The sequence below is a fragment of the Mus caroli genome, chromosome 10, assembly GCF_900094665.2.
Source record: "Mus caroli chromosome 10, CAROLI_EIJ_v1.1, whole genome shotgun sequence".
NCBI classification, from domain to species: Eukaryota; Metazoa; Chordata; class Mammalia; order Rodentia; family Muridae; genus Mus; species Mus caroli.
In genome coordinates this window covers 80,363,904-80,370,447 of record NC_034579.1, presented here as the reverse complement: position 1 = coordinate 80,370,447, position 6,544 = coordinate 80,363,904, and the positions used below count along the sequence as shown (strand labels likewise).

Below are 6,544 nucleotides of genomic sequence, written 5' to 3'. Positions count from 1 at the left end.
CAGAGATGGTCCCACCCACAAGGGGCCTTTCCCCCTTGATCACTAATTGAGAAAATGCCTTACAGTTGGATCTCATGGAGGCATTTCCTCAACTGAAGGTCCTTTCTCTGTGATAACTCCAGCTGTGTCAAGTTGACACAAAACTAACCAGTACAATGGGTATTTTGACAGTGTGGAGACTGGGGAAAAGCGGGCTGTTTGGGGTTGGACTACTGAAATGCACCACACATCCATGAGGAGCATGCATTTAATATGGGTCTCTAGTCTAGCAGACAATCCTGGGCTGGGATGTAGGAAATAGTCGTCGGCTCTCAGATGTCAATCATGAAACACATGAATTCTTGTGACAAAGGATACAGAGGAAAACATAACATGCTGGTCCATCCTTTAATGTGATACTCATGGCTTCCCTAGAAAGAAGGTACTGCGGTCCTTTTTCAGACAAAGGAAACAAAAGTAAAACTGCCACCTCAATCAAGATGACCAAGATCAGACAGTTAACTCATGTGGGTCCCAGGTCTCCAGCCTTCTGCCTTTCTCATCCCAGCATGATGATCCATTTCGAGCTTCCACACAAGCCTCTCCCTCTGGCCCCATTCTCCCTGTCAGGCACGACTGACTGAGTATTCACGCACGGCAGGCCCTGTTCTGAGCATATGTGGGTGGAATGGGTAGACACAGCTTTAATAGCATCAAGCTGATGCAGGAAACAAGCAAGAACAGTTCCCAGATGCAGGCACCCAAGAAGCACGGAGAGAGCGCCACTCTCCCAGGTTTATATGTAGGAGAGGGATTCCTAGGGAACTTGATAGTGAGGCTGAGGTTTGCAGTACTAGCAGATGGAATGAACTTGAGGGAGACGAGGATGTCTAGAACAGCTGGCAGCCTCTGAAAATACTCTGTATGAGAATTCACTTCCAGTTCTCTGTTCTTCTCAGGCACTGGCACTTGAAGCTCATCAACTATATCAATAATTTCTGGGATCTAGCAGACCATGCAAGACAAATGCAAAATGCAAATCACATGGCCAAGTTTAACTTTAACTTCATGCTGGGCATGGTGGTTGAGGCCTTTAGTCCCTGAAGTCAAGCTAGAGGCCGGTGGATCTCTGTGAGTTCCACAGGGAATTAAGATCGGGTACGACAACCTGGCCTTCAAAGTGAACCCCAGCTCTTGGGCAAATTACTTAGTTTTCTTTTTGTCCAGTGTAAATGACTGACCTGAGACTCTCATTCCGGGTAGGTTGGTACTCTGCCATGGAGCCCAGCTGTAGCACTCTTTTTACCTCTTATTTCCAGACGTGATCCTACTCTGTTCTGAAGGTTGGTCTTGAACTTCCTCTGTACTTCAAACTATCCTTGAACGGGCATCTTCTTTCCTTGGCCTCCTGGGTAGCTGGAATGGCAGACTTATACCAGGAGGCCTGGCTAAACCTTATTTGTGAAAGAAGAGACATAATGTCCTCTGTTCAGAGTAGGACATGAATGAGAGGAGCCACCAAGTGTTGAGTGTATTATATAAGCTCAGGAAAAAAAATATCACTGCCCTTGGCAAAGAAGAGTTCTGAGTGCACTAGGTTCCCTGTTTTTTTATACTGTTGAAATAGATAGCCACATACCCTCTAAAGGTTGTGGTATGGATAATTTGAAGTGTATCACTATAAACTATGTGTTTAGGATGCCCTTCAGAGGAATCAGATTTAAAAAAAAGAAAACAAGTTGAGGAAACACTGGTATAAACCAAATCCTTTTGGGTTTGATAAGTAGGAAAGGGTTAAGCATCTAGAAATAGGATTTTGCCTTTTAGAAATTATTAGCCAATGAGGGAGCTCACTGGTGATGTAATGCCTGGGGCGGGCACTCCATTGGTTAAATGTATTGTTTCTCTAGCTTCACTGAGAAGCCGACCTGGAACAGAGGGGTTAATCATTATTCCTCTCTCTCTCTCTCTCTCTCTCTCTCTCTCTCTCTCTCTCTCTCATATTCCTCCTCTCCTCAGTGTGAAGAAATAGCAGAGCTCAGCACACTGTTGGCATTTGCTTTCCAATAAAAGCCACACTCGCCTCCTGCCTCCCTCCCAAGTAGAGCACATGTTCCAGTAGTACTACAGAGGAGGACCTAGGAGGGGGTGGGAAGAGTGGGAGGAGGAGGAAGAGGAGGAGTTGTTCTTTAGATGAAAGAGAGCCCCTTTGCAGGGCTGTAGCCTCTCCATGCCACCTGGGATGGGCACGGCTCCACATGCCCCCAAATGAATTGTTTAACAGCCAACTGCTTCTGAGCATTGTTCAACCTGGAGGGATCCTCAGAACTAGGAGGTGAGCCCAAGGATCTGGGAGAGGGAGAGGGGCTGGGAGGTGAAGCAAAAGATGCTGGGTAGAGGGAAGCAGCATCCTAGGCAGGGTGTCAGGGACCAGCTCTGACCAGTGGCTGTCACTGGCCTGCAGTGTGATCTCATTAAGGCAGGGTCACCCTTTCTGGGTCTGTTTGCTAGGGTGCACATGGTTCTGGCAGGGGAGGGCAGGCACTGCAATCAGAAGGAGCTGGGAACAGACTTGTCCTTGATGTAGCTTTCTGTCAAATGCTCCCTAAGGATAAATGCTTTGCTTTGAGAATCAAGCCAGGATGGGAGCCGATGTGCTAAGGATACACCTATAAAGCTGGCCCTTCCTTGTGTTGTCTGTGCTCCCTTCTTAGAGCTTCACTCCCAGGAGTCTATGGAGTAACATTTCTCCAGAAATCGCTGAATGCTCTCAGAGAGTTTATCTTGCTTGCTGTGAACCCCCAGGTCCCTGACCCCTGACGTTCTAATGTGTCTGAATGAATCTGGAGCACTCTCTGGCCGTTCAGGCTGGGTTGTCAGAGGGTAGAGAATGCCTGAATTCCTATTATACTGTAGATAGCACAGTTTTAAGGGTTTTCTTGTCTCTGTGTAATCAGGTATAGGTTCGTTGAGTGTTGCCCGAGCCAGAAACCCCACCCTCCCTCCCCTGAAAGCTTGCAGTGCACGTGTGCCTGCCTCAGTGGGTAAACTAAAAAGAACAGAGGTGGGCATACATGTGAGGAGCATCTGGGAACTGCTGCTTGCTGAAAACTCTGAATCTCACCTCATCCGAACTTTTAAGACATTCTCCTACCTCATACTTGCATCTCATGCACACACTATGACATGATCTCCCTGTTACAACCCCCACCTCCAAGCAGAGGTGAAAAGTTCAGATACACCTCAGAATTTGGTCACATAAGAGAGGGGTTCCAAACTTCTTTAAGGAGCATGGAGCCTACAAAGGGTCCTCTCTTCATCTTGTGTAGCCATTGGCATCTGCCACCCTGCTCCTAGGTCAGGCTTTATTGATGAAGAACTGGCACGTCCTTGAGCTAAGTCACCAAAAATTTTTTCTGAGCCTTGGTTATTTTGTTTTCTTGTCATAGAGGTTGAAAGGGGCAGGAGGAATGGATTTTTAGAGCCTTTCTAACACTGGGTGCTTGTGCCTTAGTTAAGAGTGAACTTCAGAATGAGAAGGTGGGTTGAGTTTGATGGGTACACAATTTTTTAATACAGGGGCATGCCACCTGTGTTCCCTGGGTGACAGGGGAGTCGTCAGAGTGGTTAAGCACTGGAATTTTTGTGCATTCCCAGAATGGGCAGATTTACTCCACTGCACAGATATGTAAAGTCAAGGCTGTCACAAGTGAGTGACTTGCCAAAGGTCATCCATTTATTGAATAATAAAGCTGATATCTAAACCTATCCTGGTAGACACACTGAGGTGGCAGAAGTTGCAGGGATGAGGAGCAGGGCTGGAGATGGCAGCCTTGTGTGCCTTTGTTTGATTTTTTTTGTTGTTGTTCTTTGTTCTAGAAACTGTGCCCCAACTTTGATATAGGCCAGGCCAGCCAGATTATTGTGAATCTTCTGTTTTACTGCCTGAGGTACTTACAGGAGATTGGAGTGCCCCAAATCTGAAAGAAACCTCATATTCTACAGACCTGGCCCCTCAACTTATAGCTGAGAAAATGCAGTACAGAGAAATTGAGTTGTCCCGTGTCTGTTCATTGGGAACCATGTCTTCCTGTCTTAGGAGCTTCTAGTTGTATTGTTCTCATTTGAAGAGATTTTTCTTTCAGTTGAGGAGTTTAAGATGAACTTAATTATCCTTGCTTCCAGGCCTCTTTGTAATTTGAAGACTGGAATAGACTCGCAGACTACATAATCTGTACTTGACATTGTGACAGGTGTCTGAGGCCAATGTGGAGTGAGCAGCCATAATGAGAGGCCACATCATTGTCCTGTAGTAGGCTCAGGACACAAGCCCTATTTCATGTGGACTTCTTTGCCTCCCATGTGAGAAATCTTCCCTCATGGGTGGATTGAGACCGATGCCCCGCCCACATGGCTGATTGATGTATACTCCGTGCAACTAAACCGGCTTCGTCCACAGATGCCTGCTCTCCTTTGTCTTTCCAACTAAGGCGCTGGTTTCATGAGTGTCGCTTCCAAAATGTTGAACAGAATTAGTTGCTGGTGCTGTATAATGGGGAGGCAAATGACAATACATTGTATGACACCTGAGATTGATAGCCAGATCTAAAGCAAATGAAATCAACATTAAAAAGTACAGACATGTGACACTTTGCCCCAGTCCACATGTTGTTAAGAAAGCACCCAAAGGTTATCATAGGACAGAAACAGTCATTATTCTACAGAACTGGAGGACACAGCTCACAGGAGTGGGTAGAAGTAGAGAGGAGAGGGAGAATATAGAGAGGCAGACAGAGCTGTCCAGCAGAGTAGTGTTCACCTTACATGCTCTTGCTAAAAGTGGGCAGAAATCCTGACCATAAACAGAACCCTATAACCTTCAACCTTCCCTTTAGAGCTCAGATTTCTTGGTTATTCTTCAGTAAGAATAAGCAGGGGTATAGAAGGAGCACTCATATTCTTTAGGTCACAAGGCCATAGTATGAAATGAAGAACTCTATAGTCAAAAATACCTTTGAAAAGATTTTAGTCACCAAAAGCATGTGTTATATATGGCTTTTGTGTATGTACCCTTCAACAGCACTGCCTGTGCTGATCAGTGCCTATGATACTGATCCCGCCTAAAAGAAGTAGAAAATCAAAGTCTACATGGGTTTGTGTGGGGCTGCATACTGATTTGTCTTTGAGGTTACTAACAGGTTATGAGCTGGTGTGGCTGGAAGTGGGGAGTTCCCAGGCATCCTTGCTTGTAGGATTTATGTCATTCTCTTTGTGTAAACAGCCCCAACACTTGCATGCATGCTGAAAGTGTTTTAGACAATCTTGACAACGAAATGACAGTACCTGTGGAAAACCCAAGCCCAAGACCCGTTACAGAACAGATGCTCAACAAATATTTGTGGTCATCAGCGTCTTGCTCTGCCAGCCTGGGCTATGCCAGTCTTTGAGAAACTTGAGGAGAACCATCGTCGAGTTGGTGCATCCTGCTTGACTCCTCTGACATTGACTCTCATGAGTAAACATTGCTTCCAAACTCCCAAGTGGATAAAGAATGGGGCTGAAGGCTACAAACACCTGAGTGGAAGATACACCAAGTGTTACCTACCCTTGTGGTGTGACATTGAGTTTGTTACTGACACTCCTTGTGTTTAGTTTCCTTCAGTTGTAGGGCTCACTGGGCTGACAGTGAGAGGACCCATGAACCTGTAGGATGCCCATAACCCGGCACTAGTCCTCCTTTGAAAGATGCTACAAGGACATCTCATTCTCTCATGGTGGCAGTGCTTCTGGGTAGCTTTCTCTCATTTAAGGTTCATATAGCCTTACTTTAAGAAAACATGTATGTCCTGCCTTAGTGTCTCATAGATTTCTTTCCTGCTCAAGCAAGCTACAGGAAGATGTCAGGCTGAATACAGTTTTAAAGTACCTGAAGCTGAATTAATCACTCCTAGGATGGGGTTGCTCTAGGTTGTTTGGAAGGACAATATAAAACTAAAACATAACACCAGGTTCAGAGGTTTAGAGCACTGGAAATTTTACGACTAAATGTTCACCCCTTGAGTTTTTTTTCATTTATCCAGTCAACAAATATTTGAGGCATTCTTAACGGTGCTTAGTGGCATTCAGCCTGTAGAACAGATATTCAGTTTCATTTGAAGCTCATGAGTAGGTGGACATATCTTGGAGAAACTGGAAACAGTAAACGAGTCTCAGAGCAGGTAGAGCGGCCAGGTGAGGGGGAGTTAGAGAAGATGATCACTAAAGTGTCCCTGGAGCCAAATTTGTTAGGGAGTTGTGGGCTAAGGAAGGGAGATCAAATTCTGTCCCAAATTAGAAGTTTTAATCAAGGAGGTGACATGGATAGACTGACTAACTTGCTTTCTATTAATTTCAGTGAGGATCTCAATGTGTAAGTTCAAGATAGTATCAAACTCACAATTCTCCTGCCTCCACCTCTGAAGTGCTAAGATTGCAGGGATATGCTTTTATGCCTGGCTGATTCTCTGTCTCTGTCTGTGTCTCTGTATCTCCCTGTCTTTCTGTCTCTGCCACTGTCTCTTTGTCT

At 45.4% G+C, this 6,544-nt stretch overlaps 1 protein-coding gene across 5 annotated transcripts in view; it reads left to right on the top strand.

The window, feature by feature from the left end:
• Positions 1–6,544, top strand: part of Syn3 (synapsin III) — a 437,574-nt gene that overhangs the window by 5,209 nt on the left and 425,821 nt on the right. The window contains exon 1 of one of the 5 annotated variants that reach the window (XM_029482726.1): positions 2,260–2,314. The exons of the other annotated variants lie outside the window; for them this stretch is intronic. The gene's annotated coding sequence lies outside the window, so the exon portion shown is untranslated. Of the gene's footprint in view, positions 1–2,259; positions 2,315–6,544 lie in introns of those variants that run through there. 5 annotated transcript variants of the gene reach the window in all.